Source organism: Prionailurus viverrinus, chromosome E1 (genome assembly GCF_022837055.1).
Source record: "Prionailurus viverrinus isolate Anna chromosome E1, UM_Priviv_1.0, whole genome shotgun sequence".
NCBI classification, from domain to species: domain Eukaryota; kingdom Metazoa; phylum Chordata; class Mammalia; order Carnivora; family Felidae; genus Prionailurus; species Prionailurus viverrinus.
The window spans coordinates 14,241,848-14,260,072 of NC_062574.1; the positions used below are offsets into that span (position 1 = coordinate 14,241,848).

The 18,225-nt window shown below is 41.8% G+C and overlaps 1 pseudogene; it reads left to right on the top strand.

Moving 5' to 3' along the window:
- Window positions 1-920: 920 nt before the first annotated feature.
- LOC125151853 (60S ribosomal protein L34-like) lies at window positions 921-8,504 on the top strand (annotated as a pseudogene).
- Window positions 8,505-18,225: the final 9,721 nt, after the last annotated feature.

The window sequence follows — 18,225 nt, forward strand, 5'->3', positions numbered from 1 at the left end:
CTCTTAAAGAAACTCAAAACAGAAAACAAGTGTTGGCAAGGATGTAGAGAAATTGGAATTCTTGTGTATCATTGGTAAGAATAGAAAATGGTGGAGAGCAGTATGGTGGTTCCTCAAAATATTAAGAATAGAATTACCATGTGATCCAAATTCCACTTCTGAGTATATATATCCTGAAGAATTAAAAGCAGGGCCTCAAAGGGATATTTGTACACCCATATTCACAGCAGCATTATTCACAATAGCTGAAAGGTGGAAGCAACCCAAGTGTTCATCAACAGATGAATGGAAAAGCAAAATGTGGTAAAAATGTGGTATGTACACACACACACATACACACACACACACACACACACACACACAGGAATATTACTGAACCTTGAAAAGGGATGAAATTCTGGGCTGCCTGGGTGTCTCAGTCGGCTCAGGTCATGATCTTGCAGTTCATGAGTTTGAGCCCCGCATTAGGCTCTGTGCTGACAGCTCAGAGCCTGGAGCCTGCTTCGGATTCTGTGTCTCCTTCTCTCTCTGCCCTTCTCCCCTTCTCCCTCTTTCAAAATAAATAAACATAAAATTTTTTAAAAAGGGAGGAAATTCTGACACATTCTACTACATGAATGAACCTGGAGGACACTATGCTAGGTGAAATCAATCAGTCACAAAAATACAAATAGTGTATGATTCCTCTCATATGAGATACCTAGAATAGTCAAATTCATAGAGCTAGAAGTAGAATGGTTGTTGTCAGGGGCTGGGGGGAGGAAGAAGGGGCAGTACTGGGTAAAGAGTTTCAGTTTATAAGGTAAAAAGAGTTCTCAAGATTGGTTTCACAATAATGTGAATGTACTTAATGTCATTGAATTGTACACTTAAAAATGGTTAAGATGACTCTTCTGGGGATGGTGTCCATAGGCATTGATATGGTCCAGCATATGATAGACCATCGTAGTCTGTCCTACGATAGAGCCTCTAGCAAAGCTAGGCTGTCCTGAATCCCTGGTAACAGAATCGTGTACCTTTATATCAAGAAGTGTGGGACAGCACCAAAATCCACATGTGGTGTGTGGAGTTCATGATTTAGGGGAGTTCATGCTCTGACATGAGCTTATGAGGCTGTCTAAAATGAAGCATACATCAGCAGGGCCTATGGTGGTTCCATGTGTGCTAAGTGTGTTTGTGACAGGATTAAATGTGCTTTCCTTACTGAGAAACGGAAAATCATTGTGAAAGTGTTGAAGGCATAAGCACAGAGTCCGAAAACTAAATTTAAAAATGAAGCTTTTTTAAGAAAAAAAAATTTAAAAATCTTCCTCTGTTAAAAAAAAATCAGTTAAGATGAAAACTATAAAACATTGAGAAAGACATTGAAGAAGACATAAACAAATGGAAAGATATTCCATCCTCATGGAATGGAAGAACCAATACTGTTAAAGCACCCATACATCCCAAAACAATCTACAGATTTAATGCAATCCCTATCAAAAAATCAACAACATTTTTCACCAAACCCAAAATTTGTATAGAACCATAAAAGACCCAAAAAAGTCAAAGCAATCTTGAAAAAGAAGAACAATGCTGAAGGTATCACAATCCCAAATTCTAGGATAAACTAAAAGGTGTAGTAATCAAAACAGTATGGTACTGGCACAAAATAGACACGTAGATCAATGGAACAGAATAGAGAATCCAGAAATAAATCCATGCATTTATGGTCAATTAATTAATGACAAAGAGGCAAGAATGTACAATGGAAAAAAGAATCTCTTCAACAAATGGTGTTGGGAAAACTGGACAGCTACATGCAAAAGAATAAAACTGGACCACTTTCCTACACCAAACATACACTAAAAATGACCTAAAGACTTAAATATGAGACATGAAACCATAAAATTCCTAGAAGAAAACATAGGCAGTAATTTCTTTGGCGTTAGCAATAGAAACTTTTTATTTTATTTTTATTTTTTTTTCAACGTTTATTTATTTTTGGGACAGAGAGAGACAGAGCATGAACGGGGGAGGGGCAGAGAGAGAGGGAGACACAGAATCGGAAACAGGCTCCAGGCTCTGAGCCATCAGCCCAGAGCCTGACACGGGGCTTGAACTCACGGACCGCGAGATCGTGACCTGGCTGAAGTCGGATGCTTAACGGACTGCGCCACCCAGGCGCCCCAGCAATAGAAACTTTTAAAAAAAATGTTTATTTATTTATTTTGAGAGACAGAGTGAGAGAAAGAGAGCATGAGTGGGGGGCGGGGCAGACAAAGAGGTGAGAGAGAATCCCAAGTAGGTTCCATGCTGTCAGTGCAGAGCCCAGTGCAGGGCTCGCTTCCATGAACCATGAGATCAAGACCTGAGCCTAAATCAAGAGTCAGACACTCAATGAATTGAACCCCCCAGGACCCCTAGAAACTTTTTTTAAGTGGGCTCCATGCCCAACGTGGAGCCCAATGTGGGGCTTGAGCTCATGACCCTGAGATCAAGATCTGAGTTGAGATCAAGAGTCAGATGCTTAACTAACTGAACCACCCAGGCAACCCAGAAACATTTTTCTAAATATGTCTCATAAGGTAAGGATAACAAAAGCAAAATTAAACTATTGGAACTACACCAAAATAGAAAGCTTTTGCATAGCAAAGGAAACCATCAGTAAAACAAAAAGGCAACCAACTGAATGAGAGAAGATATTTGTAAATGATATATCCAATAGGAGTTAATATCCAAAATACATAAAAAATTTATACAACTCAACACCAAAAACAAATAATCCAATTTTAAAAATGGGCAGAAGACATGAACAGACCAAAGAAGACATAAAGATAGTCAACAGACACGTGAAAAGATGCTTAGCATCACTGATCATCAGGGAAATGCAAATCAAAACCACAATGAGCTATCACTTCACACCTGTCAGAACGGCTAAAACAAAAACAAAAATAAAAACAAACAAACAAAAAACACTAGAAATAACAAATGTTGGCAAGGATGTGGAGAAAAAGTAACTCTCCTGCACTGTTGGTGGGAATATAAATTGGTGCAGACACTGTGGAAAACAGTACAGAGGTTCCTCAAAAAATTAAAAATAGAATTACCATCTGACCCAGTAATTTCACTACTGTGTATTTACCCAAAGAAAACAGAAACACTAATTCAAAAAGATGTGTGCACCTCTATGTTTATTGCAGTATATGAAAGCAACCCAAGTGTCCATTGATAGATAAATAAGGAATATGTGTGTATGTATACACAACAGAATGTTACTCATCCATAGAAAAGAATGAAATCTTGTCATTTGCAATAACATGGATGGAGCTATAATTATATAATTATTTATTTATAATTATTTCACTTAGCTATAATGCTACATATTATTACCTATAATGCTAAGTGAAACGAATCAGAGAGAGACAAATACTGTTTGGTTTCACTCACATGTGGAAGTTCAGAAACAAAACAAATGAACAAATGAAAAAAGAGACAGAAAACAGACTCTTAAATACAGAGAAACATATTGGTTTCAAACAAGTTGCCAGAGGGGAAGTGGGGGGGGGGGGGTGGTGGTGAGTGAAATAGGTAAATGGGATTTAAGAGTACACTTATCTGGGCGCCTGGGTGGCGCAGTCAGTTAAGCGTCCAACTTCAGCCAGGTCACGATCTCGCGGTCCGTGGGTTCGAGCCCCGCGTCAGGCTCTGGGCTGATGGCTCAGAGCCTGGAGCCTGTTTCCGATTCTGTGTCTCCCTCTCTCTCTGCCCCTCCCCCATTCATGCTCTGTCTCTCTCTGTCCCAAAAATAAATTAAAAAACAAAACGTTGAAAAAAAAGGAAAAAAAAAAGAGTACACTTATCTTGATGAGCGCTGAGAAACGTATAGAATTGTTGAACCATTATATTGTACACCTGAAATGAAAATAACACTGTACGCTAATTATACTTGAGTTTAAAAATATATATATAGGGGTACCCGGGTGGTGCAGTTAGTTAAACGTCGGACTCTTGATCTCGGGTCACGATTTTGGGGTTCGTGAGTTCCAGCACATCAGGCTGTGTGCTGATGGCATGGAGCCTGCTTGGGATTCTGTCTCTCCTTTTCTCTGCCCCTCCCCCACTTGTGCACATGCTCTCTCTCTCTCTCTCTTTCTCAAAATAAATAAACTTTAAAAAAATTTTAAAAAATGACTATAAGTTACAATATATATATTAAGACTATAAATTACTATATATTAATATATAGTAATATATTTTATATATTAATATATATTAATTATATATATTATATTAATTATATTAATATAATATATATTATACCTTATAGTATATAAGCCTATAACTTATATATATATACTATATATAAGCTATATATATAATATAATATAATATAATATAATATAATATAATATATATTATACCTTATAGTATATAAGCCTATAGCTTATATGTATACTAAATATATATATATATATCTCAGGCGCCTGGGTGGCTCAGTTGGTTGAGTGTCTGACTCTTAATTTCAGCTCAGGTCATGATCCCAGGGCTGTGGGATCCAGCTCTGCATTGGACTCCATGCTGAGCATGGACCCTGCTTGGGATTTTCTCTTTCTCCCTCTGCCCCTCTTCCCTGCTCAAGCACTCACTCTCTCTCTCTCTCTCTCTCTCTCTCAAATAAAAAATGAAAAAAAATTTAAAAATATGTGTAAGTTAAAAAATAAAGGTGATGAAACAAAGGTAAAAAATGGTTAAGATGGCAAAATCTGTGTTATGTGTATTTTACCACAATAAAAAATAAAAAAAAATTATTTTATTTTTTTAAGTAGGCTACATGCCCAGGGTGGAGCCCAATGCTGGGATCAAACCCATGACCCTAAGATTAATGGTCAGTCGCTCAACTGACTGACCCACCCAGGAACCCCAAAATAGAAAATTTTTAAAAGAAGAAAAGCAGGACCACCTGGCTGGCTCAGTTGGTGGAGTATGCCTCTTTTTTTCCTTATAGTATTTATTTATTTTTAAGACAGAGAGAGACAGAGCATGAACGGGGGAGGGTCAGAGAGAGAGGGAGACACAGAATCGGAAGCAGGCTCCAGGCTCTGAGCTGTCAGCCCAGAGCCCGATGCGGGGCTCAAACTCACGGACAGCGAGATTGCTCATGACCTGAGCCGAAGTCATACGCTTAACCGACTGAGCCACCCAGGCGCCCCTGAGTGTGTGACTCTTGATGTTGAGGTCTTGAGTTTGAGCCCCACGTTGAGTATGGAAATTACTTAAAAATAAAATCTTTAGAAAGAAGAAAGAAAGAAAGAAAGAAAGAAAGAAAGAAAAGAAAAGAGGTAAATAGACCACCAAAAATTAAAAATGGGAGAGGAGCCTGGGTGACTCAGTAGGTTAAGCATCAGACTCTTGATTTAGGCTCAAGTCATGCACAAGCCCCATATCAGGCTCTACGCGGAGTGTGAGCCAGGAGCCTCTTGGCATTCTCTCTCTGTCCCTCCCCTGCTTGTGCTCTCGTGCTCTCTCTCTCTCCCAAAATAAATAAATAAGCATTTTATTTTATTTTTAATTTTTTAAAAGTTTATTATTTTGAGAGAGATACAGAGCACAAGCAGGGGAGGGGCAGACAGAGAGGGAGACACAGAATCCAAAGCAGGCTCCAGGCTCAGCACATCAGCACAGAGCCCGGCATGGGGTTCAAACTCACATGACCTGAGTCGAAGTCAGGGGCTTGAGGGACTGAGCCACCCAGGTGCCCCTAAATAAATATTTTACAAAGAGAGAGAGAGAAAAAAAAAATAAAAATGGAAAATGTCTTTAATTGTTATCTATTTTTAACTTGCTAATTGGATCACATAATGAATTTAAATGTTTAAAAAGGAAAGTGAAATTGTGCACTTCAAATAAAAAAAAAAGATACAACATGCAGATGTCAACAAGAACCGTAAAATCTGGTGTAGCTATCTTACTATCAGACAAAGGAGACTTTAAGGCAAAAAACATCACTGGAGATAAAAAGGACGTTTCAAATAATGAAATATTCAAGTATCTGGACAATGTTACAATTCTAAATTTCCATGCTCTTAATAACATAGTCTCAAAATGCAGCAAACAAACATTAATGCACCAAAAAGTGAAAATTGATAAATCTACACTCATAATTGGAAGTTTTAATACCCCTCTCTTAGTAACTAAAGAAGAAGCAAGTGAGAAAATCAGATATAAAAGTTATAAAAGATTTCAAAAACCAATTTAAAAACTTGCTTTCTGGGGCGCCTGGGTGGCTCAGTCGGTTGAGTGTCCGACTTCAGCTCAGGTCATGATCTCACGGTCTGTGAGTTCGAGCCCCGCATCGGGCTCTGTGCTGACAGCTCAGAGCCTGGAGCCTGTTTCAGATTCTGTGTCTCCCCCTCTCTGCCCCATCCCCACCATGCTCTGTCTCTCTCTGTCTCTCAAAAATGAATAAACATTAAAAAAATTAAAAAAAAAAACTTGCTTTCTTTAACACATGTAGAATACTCAACAATTGGAGAATACAAATTAGTATATATTAGGCAGATGAAACATTTACCAAATTGAATAAATTGACAATATTTGTATCAACAAATTTTAAAATATTTAAATCATTTAGAGTATTTTCACTGACCACAGTGTAACTAAACTCAAAATGAATAACAGAAGTTTAACGAGGAAATCTCTGTATGCTTAAATAATTTTAAATACACTTCTAAATAATCTATAGGTCAAAGAAGAACTCTCAATGGAAATGAGAAATAATTTCAATTAAATGATAATATAAATATGACATACCAAAGCTTGTGGGATGTAACTGTGCCAACAGAAAGTGTATAGCCTGAGTACATATATTAGAAAGGAAGAAAGACTAAGAATCAATGTTTGAAGCAGTCATGTCAAAAAGTATTTTTCTTTTTTTTCTTTTTTCCTATTTATTTATTTATGTATTTATTTATTCGTTCATTCATTCATTCATTCATACGTTTGTTTATTTAATTTTACAGAGAGAGTGTGTGAACAAGGGAGAGGAGTGGGGTGGGGGGAGAGACAGAGAGAGACAGAGAGAGAGAGAGAATCTTAAGCAGGCTCCATGCTCAGCACAGATCTGGACACAGGGCTCAATCTCCCAACCCTGGGATCATGACTTGAGCCGAAATCAAGAGTCAACTGACTGAGCCACCCAGGTGCCCCAAGAAGTATTTAAAAAAAAATTTTTTTTTTAACGTTTATTTATTTTTGAGACAGAGAGAGACAGAGCATGAATGGGGGAGAGGCAGAGAGAGGGAGACACAGAATCTGAAACAGGCTCCAGGCTCTGAGCCATCAGCCCAGAGCCCGACGCGGGGCTGGAACTCATGGACCGCGAGATCGTGACCTGAGCTGAAGTCGGACGCTTAACCGACTGAGCCACCCAGGCGCCCCAAGAAGTATTTTTAAATGACAGATTAAACCCACAGAAAACGGGGGGGGGGGGTGGTGCCTGGGTGGCTCAGTTGCTTAAGCATCCAACTTCAGCTCAGGTCATGATCTCACAGTTTATGGGTTGGAGCCCCGTGTCCAGCTCTGTGCTGAAAGCTCAGAGCCTGGAGCCTGTCTCAGATTCTGTGTTGCCCTCTCTCTCTCTCTGCCCCTCCCCTGTTCGCACTGTCTCTGTCTCAAAAATAAATAAATATTAAAAAAAAATTTAAACCCACAGAAAACAGAAGAAACAATTATTAAGAGCAGAACTTAATGCAGAAGGGAAACATACAACAGAGAATATTAATAATGACAAATGTTAGTGTTTTGAAAGGACTAATTGCTAAACCCTTGGTACAACTGATCAAGAAAGAGAAGAGAAAATGTTTATTTATTTTATTGTTTTGAAGTTTTACTTATTTTGAGAGAGAAAGTGTGTGTGAGCAAGGGAAGGGCAGAGAGAGAGGGAGAGAGAGAGTCCTGAGCAGGCTCCAACGTGGGGCTCGATCCCACAAACTGTGAGATCATGACCTGAGCCGAAATCAAGAATCAGACACTTAACCGACTGAGCCACCCAGGTGCCCCAAGAAGAGAAACTGTTTAAATAGCGATTATCGGGAATTTAAAAAATGCACATCACTATAGAGTTGACAAATATTTTTTAAATGATATTACAAACAACTTTATTCCAGTAATTTCTACATTTCGTTGAAATGAGCAGATTGTGAGAAAAAAATAAGACTTACAAAATGGACACAAGAAGAAATGGAAAATTTTTAATTCTACACTTATGACTTAAAAAACATTCCCATAAGTCACTCCAGGCCCAGATGGCTTTATCATTGAATTCTACCAACATCTTTGAGGAAGAAACAATGCTGATTTTACACTAACTTCATCTCCTGGGCCTTAGTTTCCTCGTCCGTAATAGGCAGGTGTTCAACCAGCCAACCTCAGAAGTGTCTTCCAGTGTGAGTCCTTACTCACTCTCTTGATGCTCCCTCTGGCAGGCCCTGGTCAAGAGGGAAGTTGAGGATGTCTGGCTTTGATGAGAAAAGATTTCAGAATTCTGAGGTTTAGGACTCCCTGACCACCACTAGATGGGTGGGAGTCAACTGGACTCCGTTCTCCATGCTCTACAACATGCTATTGATGTGGCTATCTGAACTGAGATGGGTTCTCCTCCAGTGGTCCCAACATCCACTCCCCTGCCCTTTACTCCCAGGGGACTAATTTTTATTTTAATTATCTTGCCTGTTTTAATCATCTTGTTGGAAATCATGCTAAATATTCTACATCCTTCTTCCTAAGTATAGGTTAACAAGCATGCATTATTTAGTTTTTTCTTCAGAATATAGGGTCATAGAGATGAATATCAGTTATTATGTAATCTCAAAGAGGCAATTAAGGAAATTAAAGTACATATAGTTATTTGCTTCTATACCAACTAAATCTTTCCAATATTCCATAGTTTTTGAATTCTTGTCTCCCTTAAAAAAATCCCCCTATATTTCAGGCTGTTCGCAGTCTACTTAGGTATCATAAGTGCGTTTTCTTAGCTACAGTCTCTTTTTCTTTTTAAAATATCTTTAATGTGTATTTATTTTTGAGAGAGAGAGAGAGAGAGAAAGAAAGAGCATGATCATGGGAGAAGGAAAGAAAGAGGGAGACACAGAATCCAAAGTAGGCTTCAGGCTCTGAGCTGTCAGCACAGAGCCCAATGCTGGGCTCAAAACTGACAAATTGTTGAGATCATGACCCTTAACCGAAGTCAGACCCTCAACCGACTGAGCCACCCAGGCGCCCCTACGATCCCTTTTTCTAATGTACTGCTTCTATTTTTTTGTGAGGTAATTAAAGAGATTATCAGACATAATAGGATTGTACGTAAACTGGGAGAAAATAAACCCCAGTGAAGGTAAAATGGCAAAGCTTCCCTGAGATATTAACCTTGCACTGACTCTTCCCCTTCGTTCAAGCAGGTAATAGGTCTTGTGCTACTGGTCTCAGGAATCGTTCGTGGCTTCTATTGAAGAAATAGGGATTGAGAAGGGATGGATTTCTTCTGACAAGGGTTTCTTAGGACCTGGGGCCCTTGAACTTGGGTGGGAAAAAATTACATCTTTATTTTCACTAATGTGTATCTGAAATGTAGTATTTCCTTCAATTATGTATGCAGGCGACAAACCACTGTTGTGCTAACGGTACCTGCGCATTTGTCATCAGCCGAAATCAACAATTTTCATGTCCTATTTATGGTTGCTGCAATATGTTCAAATATCGTCTATGTTTGTCACTGCTTCAAAAGTATAAAGTTATTATATCCATCACTAGATCTTGGTATTTAATGTACTTTTAAAAAAATCCATACCTTATTATGTCAGAGGCCTGGTTTTAAAATATTTTGATAATCCTACATCCGTGTTTCCCCCCAGGCTAATGAAAGGAAAGAAAGAAAGAGCAGAGGGCTGAGAGTCTGTGATACCTCTGGGAGGGCGTGGCTGCTCCCTGCACCGGGAGACAGAGTCCCATGTCGCCCTGTTGGGAATGGAAACAGGTGACAGAACCGCTGTGACCTGTGGGGACCACTGCTTGCAAGCCCAATGGAGGCCCCAACAAAAAATCCTCCCCAAACAGTATATAATTCATGGGACACCCCCCCCCCCCAAAAACACCTAACTAAGCTCTCTTTCTTATACAACTGAGTTTGAGGGCTGAAGTTTGTGGCAATTACAAAGGCTCCTCTAGTGACTGAAAAGCAAGGCCTCAATTACAGAACTTCTGTCCATTGGAGACAGAAACAACGTGGAAAAGTTTAAATACCTGTGTTCAGATTGTAAGATCTAGCCCAGACTTGCTGTATATATTGCAGTATTAAGTGAAAAAAACTCCCTTTTGTATTACAGTCATGTGTATGACCATTAAATAATTTTTTTAAGTCTAATTGCTCAGGGGCCTTTGATGGAATTCCTGAATAATAGCTATGTTTCAGATGGGGGCTGAAGTGTGGCAGTCTGTGTGCGTGTCAGGGCTGTGAGAGGTCATGTGTAGTCCCGGCCTCTCCGTTTACTGCCTCACAGGTCAGGAGACCAAATTGGGACCCCAGACATCTTCGCACTGAGTCAGTCTCCACTGCCTCCATTAGATTCTACACTGGCAGCCTCCTGTGCCAACTCAGCTCCTCTGTCTCACCTCCCATTTCTCCATTTCATAGACGAACTCTCAACCCATGAGCTGAAGGAAGGAGCAAGCCAAAAGCTTCTTCCTCCTCCTTTCTACCTTGTCCATAAATTATCTTCCCAAAATAGAAGACCCCTTTGACGGTGAGGAGGAGGACTAGCCCCGCTCCCCTTCAACTCTTGCAGAGAGCTTGCTTCCCCACCCCTGCTTCTCCTTGGGCCTCTCTTACCCTCAATGTACCCCAGCCCCTGTGGGGAGAGCGGGTAGGGTCTGAGAGACAGGTACAGGTAGTGCCCGATTTTTTATTATTCTCTGCACCCTGACCTTTCCTCTTTACAGCTGGGCCTCACGTGGGAAGAGCCTCAGGTCTCAGCTTGCCAGATTATGCAATGGACCAGCTGATAGGTGAGGCAGGCTCCTTCCGCCCCCAGATCGTGTCAGCCTCATTAGCAGTTTCAAAAGCAACATCTTCTAAGAGTTGAGTGTCTTGGCCTTGGATGGAGCTGGGACAGGACTAAGTTAAGTGGCTGCATGTCCTCCTCCCTCACCTTTATGCCTCGGCAAGCCACAGGGAGACAAGATAATGGAAAGACAGGAGGCCTGGCTTCTACTCTAATATCTGCCATTAAATCATTCCCAGCCCATCCAGGTCTCTTCCCCAACCTACCCTTAGTTTTTCTTTAAGACAAGTGGGTTAAACTAGATGAACTTTAAGTTCTTTTCCACTTCTTAGTGATCCTGGCACATTATCAACATCCCAAAAGACAATGTTCTCCATCTCTTAGGCAAACGATAGGCTCCCTGGGAATGAGGCGCCCACCCCAAGTCACACAATCAGGAGGCAAGTGGGTGGGGGGGGGGTTGGAACTTGCCTATTTAGAATTCCTAATCCATTCAACTGCGTTAGTCAAGGAAAAACCTCACCTCAGGAGCTCTGCCCCTCTTCCAAAGGCTCAGTGGTCTTTGAATTAGGAAACATGGCAGAGGGAGAACCGTCAAGGCCCAGGAGACCCCAAGGCCTGCTGCTGAGCTCAGAGGCCATGAGGAAGGGAGTGGAAGACGACCATCACTGGAGATTCAAAAGGAAGCTTGATGACCCAGCCGGATGTGAGACTGGTGAATGGAAAAGAGTGGCTGCTAGTGATGCATGAAGATAAGAAAAAGTAAGTGCTAAGATGCCTTGCTTGTTCAGAAAACGATGTCCCAAGCACAGTACTATTGTCACAGAAAAATGCCATACTAGCTAAATATGCGATCATATTTGGCTGCATATTTGGCTGGGAAAAGAGGCCTTTACTTAGTGACAGGTATAGTCTGTGAGAAACAGACTGAGATGGGGCAGAAGAGGTGAATAGGTCTCTGAATGGTGAGATAGAGGTAGATTTTTACAAGCTTGTATTGGCCTCTTCAGGCTTGATATCTTACTTCCTGGTCCACAGTGCCTGTTGGAGGAGAAATGGGGTGGGTACAAAGGATAAATCACTTTGAGAGACCACAGTAGTGGCCAGGGGATTTCAAATTTCTTTCTATTTTTTATAGTTTAAAATATTTGATATAGCCAAAAGAATGTTATATACATATACAGTCATGTGCATAATAATAAAACAAACACCTGTGAGCCCACCCCCCCACTTAACTAGAACACTACCAGTGCTCAAATGTTTCATCCCCTGCCTGACCCAGAGGTGACCACTCTTCTGAATTTGTCCCACAATATTTTACTTTTCTTTCTATTTTTTTCACACACAAGTCTCCAAGATATAAAGTTTATTTTTATTTTTTGTTTTATTTTATTTTATCTTATTTATTTTGAGAGAGAGAGAGCATGCACACTCAAGCAGGGGAGGGACAGAGAGAGAAGGAAAGAGAGAGAATCCCAAGCAGGCTCTGCACTGTCAGCACAGAGCCGGGTGGGGGGCTTGAACTCACGAACTGTGAGATCATGACCTGAGCTGAAATCAAGAGTCAGTCACTCAACGACTGAGCCACCCAGGTGCCCCTAGTTTTATTTTAAATTTAACAGGAATGTATTTATTCTATGAATTATTTGTTCACATATTATTGTTCTGAGATTCATCCATGTTGATGTGTATACAGTTTGTTCATTTGTACTATGTACAGTATTCCATTGTGTGAATACACTACAATGAATTTAGCTATTCTTTTATCCAAGGGCATTTGGATTCTTTCCAGTTTTTTGCTGTTTTCAACAATGCTGCTAAAAACTCCTGGATGTTTATGTTTCCTGCAGCCCAAGTGAAGAGTTTCTCTGGGGTATATACCCTGGAGTGGAATCACTGAGTCAAACTGTTTTTCAGAGTGGTTGGACCAATTTATGTTCCACTTCTGAGTGTTGTTGTTGCACGACATCCTCGCCAAGACTTGGTGTTGTTCTTTTGTCTCTCAAAACTGAATAAACGTTGAAAAAAATTAAAAAAGAAAGAAAGAAAGAAAGAAAAGGGGCGCCTGGGTGGCTCAGTCAGTTGAGCGTCCTACTTCGGCTCAGGTCAGGATCTTGCAGTTTGTGAGTTCGAGCCCCGTGTCGGGCTCTGTGCTGACAGCTCAGAGCCTGGAGCCTATTTTGGATTCTGTGTCTCCCTCTCTCTGCCCCTTCCCCGCTCATGCTCTGTCTCTCTCTGCCTCTCAAAAATGAATAAACGTTAAAAAATAAAAGTAAAAAAAAAAAAAAGACTTGGTGTTGTTCTCCCGCTTTCCAGCAGCATCCCTAACCTTGGTTATCTCTGCTGATGACCTGGGGTGGCCCCCACCTTTCCCAGCCAGAGCTCTGGGAGGGAGGGGGGACATGCTAAGATGTTTCTATGTACCCCTATATTCTTAACTGAATAACATTGACCACAAGGGAGGGGAGGAAAGTGTAGGGGTAGACTAGGGAACTTGAGGTCTGTCTACATGACTATCAGAATCACTGGATCCTTTTAGAGAACAAAGGCCAGCTGGTGAAGTTAGTTCTGCCCTAACCCAAAGCACACTGGAGCCTGGTCTCCTGGGATGACCGAAGATGCTTAATTCATTATCCTCCCTACCAGCCCCCACAGCCCCTCCTGTTCCTCGGTGAACACTATTTACCTCTCCGCACTTTCCCCTCTGTCAATATTTCTCCAAGTGTGGCCATCTACATCAGAATCGGCTGTGGTGCTTGTTTAAAATGAAAATTCTCAGAACTCTCTTCAGACTGAATCAGACTCTCTGAGGTGTAGCTTGGGAAGCAAGTTTCTCAGATGATCCATGTACACATTGAGGTTTGTGAACTGCTGCTCTAAGCACTGCCATTAGGGAGGTCAGGCCAAGGTCATCTCTGGGCAGGTTCAGACAGTCTCCAAACAGCTTCTCCTTGGGGCGCCTGGGTGGCGCAGTCGGTTGAGCGTCCGACTTCAGCCAGGTCACGATCTCGCGGTCCGTGAGTTCGAGCCCCGTGTCAGGCTCTGGGCTGATGGCTCAGAGCCTGGAGCCTGTTTCCGATTCTGTGTCTCCCTCTCTCTCTGCCCCTCCCCCGTTCATGCTCTGTCTCTCTCTGTCCCAAAAATAAATAAACGTTGAAAAAAAAAACAAAAAAAAAAAACCCAGCTTCTCCTTGAGGGCCAAGTTGAATCTCATCTTCCCAAGACCCTTCCCCTACCTCCACTGTCCCTGAGGGCAGCGGAGGTAAGGAGACCACTTTAACTGAAGCATCTGTGTGTACAAGACATGCACCCCAGCATCATTTACAGTTAAGAGAAACCAAAAATCACTGCCTGCTAGTAGAGGCCTGGTCAAATTCATAATGGCACAGCTTTTTGATGGAATGCTAAGCAACTATTAAAAGCGACTTTAGGGGTGCCTGGGTGGCTCAGTGGGTTGAGCGTCTGACTTCAGCTCAGGTCATGATCTCATAGCTCGTGGGTTCGAGCCCCACATCAGACTCTGTGCTGACAGCTCAGAGCCTAGAGCCTGCTTCGGATTCTGTGTCTCCCTCTCCCTCTGCCCCTCCCCTGTTCACACACACTCTCTCTCTGTTTCAAAAAGTAAATAAACATTAAAAATTAAAACAAAAAAGTGACTTTAGGGGTGCCTGGGTGGCTCAGTCAGTTAAGTGTCCGACTTCAGCTCAGCTCATGATCTTGCAGTTTGTGAGTTCGAGCCCTGAGTCGGTCGCTGTGACACTTCAGAGACTGGAGCCTGCTTCTGATCCTGTGTCTCCCTCTCTCTCTGTCCCTCCCCCACTCATGCTCTTTCTCTCTCACAATAAAATAAACATTAAAAAAAATTTTTTTAAGTAACTTTATGTTTTTATTATTGCAGTTCCACTTTCATCAAATCTTTAAAAAGTATGTTAAATTTTATAGCTTCCAGTATTGTTTGAGTTTTCTACGTAAGTGTGCATTTATCTTTATAATCAGAAAAGCACAACAAAACACAAAACACAGAAACATCCAGAAGCATTTGCTGAATATTATTTATAAAAAATTCTTTTAACATTTATTTATTTTTGAGAGACAGAGAGACACAGAAAGAGGGAGACACGGAATCCAAAGCAGGCTCCAGGCTCTGAGTTGTCAGCACAGACCCCGACGTGAGGCTCGAACTCACAAACCATGAGATCCTGACCTGAGCCGAAGTCAGACGCTCAAACCGACTGAGCCACCCAGGTGTCCCTCTTTTGCTGGATATTTATGAAGGAGCTGGTTTAGATTATTCCACAAACCCTGATAACAAGAATCTCTTTAAATTATCAAAGGAGATACTATAGGAAATACTTCCATAGCTGACAAACCTGGGATTCTAGACTGAAAGAGTTCACCAAGAGGCACAACAAACTGTTGTTTAATGACTTTGTTTAACGATGCAGGTATTTGTCCTCACCACGGATAAATTTTTGTTAACTTTTATTATTTTATTATTTTTATTTCAGAACACCAAGAATGAAGATGAAGAGATCCTAAAAGATTCGAAAGAGAAAAAAGGAAAAACAGGCCAAAGATAAGAAAGATAAGAAATGAGAGTGGCATTGGGCTCCCTCAGAGGCATTGGATATTAGAAGACCATGAAGCTTTGCTTTGGAAACAATGGTGGTCCCTGGCAGAGTCGCTAGAGGATGCAACTCTTGGCATTGTGAGTTAGAGCCCCACATTGGCATAGAGATGACTTCAAAAGAAGAAAAGAAAATCCAAAATAATCAGGAGAAAAATGATTTCTGTATCTATTCTAAACTGCTTAGCATGTGTACTAGTAGAATAAAGACTTTCTGGGACATACAAGGGTTCCAATATTTAATTTCCCAAACAATCTTAGAATACTCCTGGAGGATGCATTTTACCAAAATGAGGATATACAACATGAAAGAGAAAGATATGGACCCTGGAAGCTGGAGAGCCAACCCAGGACGCTAGTGAGGGTAGGTCCAGCAGGGCCAAGGTGTGTTCAGGCCCTAGGTGGGTACAGCTAGCCCAAACTGGGGAAGGAGCAGGGGGCTCAGGGATAGATGCCTCCAGAATCAAAAATGCAAATGAAATCAACAAAGGCTTCAAACTGTGTCTGGGTATATAGCAAAATTATTGACAGTCATGTGACAGACTCTTTTTGGGGCATTTGTGGAGAAGCTGTGAAATAGAGACAGGCACATAGAAAACTAAGCAGATGAAAACATGGAAACCGATAATTTCAGGAAAACCAAAGAGTTGTAGAAGGAAGAAAACACAGAGTACTGTAAGTCACCATAATGTTTAAAATTGATAGACTGTGAAACTGTAACATGATGCGTATTATTTTAAAATATGGAGAAAAGCGAGGCAAAGGAACGATTAAAAGAGTTGGAAGTGTCGGTCTCTTGGGAATGAGACAGGGGATTAGGTCAACACAGTTGTGTTTTGCCATAAGCCTGCTAGCAACAGTTTTTTAAACTAGGCATACTGATTATTTTCATAATAACATTGGGAACACTCATACACTGCTGATTGAATGCAAAAGGATGCCGCCATTACCTTTAAAAAGTTAAACACAGAGTTACCCCATGACCTAACATTTCCACTCCTGAGAATATACTCGAGATTTGCAACCAGGCCTTCAAACAAAAATTTGTACAGGACTCGTTCAGCATTATTCACAACAGCCAAAACAGTGGTAAATGTCCACAAACTAATGAATGGCTAAGAAAAATGTGACATATCTATATAGAATATGATTCAGCCATAAAAAAGGAAGTACTGATACATGCTACCACAAGGATGAACCTTGAAAGCATTACCCTAAGTGAAAGAAGCCAGTTACAAAAGGTCACATATTGTATGATTCCATTTATATGAAATGTTCAGAAAAGGCAAATCCATAGAAGCAGAAACGAGATTGATTAGTGGTTCCCTGGGGCTAGTGGGAGAGGAGAAGAGGAATGATTGTTCAATGGGTATGGAGTTTCTTCTGCGGGGGAGATGAAATGTTCTGCTGATGGTTGCCCAACATTGTGAATAGATGAAGAACCGCTGAATTGTACACTTCAACATGATCAAATGGCGAATTTTATCTTATGTAAATTTTGTCTCAATAAAGATACATTTGGTTGTAACAGAACACCCAATTCAAGCTGCCTTAAACAATAAGATTTGTTCTGAGTTGAAACTGTTTTGTTTTGTTTTGTTTGTTTAAACCACCACCCAGTGTACCTATTTTCCCTTCACTATTCCAGGGCCTAAGATCCACTTGGCCCCAAGACCCCTGCACAGAGAACCTGCAGAGGTGCTGGGGAGGATTGTAGCGGTAAATGGGCGCCTGAGAGCCAGGCAGTCGGGGTTAGAGTTCTGGTTCCTCCACTGACTTGCTGCCAGACCTTAAGCAAAATTAATTTTTCTTCTTCTTTTATTTAATCTTTGTTTTTGAGAGAGGGAGAGAGAGAGACAGAGCATGAGTGGTGGAGGGACACAGAGAGAGGAGACACAGAATCCTAAGCAAGCTCCAGGCTCTGAGCTGTCAGTTCAGAGCCCAATGTCAGTCGGGGGGGGGGGGGGGGGGGGGGGGCTCGAACTCACAGCGTGCGATCGTGACCCGAGCTGCAGTCCGATACCTAACCGACTGAGCCACCCAGGAGCCCCCAGAATTAATTCTTAATCTAAGTGTTTGTTTCCTCAACACTAAAATGGGCAGATAACGGTCCCTATCTTATCCGGCGCTTGTGAAAATTAGAGATAACGTTTTTAAAGCCCCGGCACAATGCCAGGCCTATAGTAAACCTTCAGATGAGCTATTTCGGGGGAACGTTCTGCTTCCAGGATGAGCAGTTTCATTAAGCAGGTGGCAGGAGAGGATTTCAGGAAAAAACAATACTATCTAATATGGATTGAGCGCCTTCTCGGCGGCAGACCCTGTTCCAAGGCCTTTCTGCGCATTAGCTCGCCTGCCTAGCGCACCCGGCCGGCCCGCCGACCCCTGCCAGGGAGCGGTGCCCGCGGGGCCTGAGCTGCGGGCGGCCGCGACCGCGCCCCAGCGACGGGAAGGAGGCAAGCTGGCGCCAGGGCGACAGGGCCTGCGGCGCTCTGCGGCCCTCGTCCTGCATCCTCAGCTGGGCCGGCGCTCGGGGCCGGGGCGCACCAGCCTGCTTCGCCC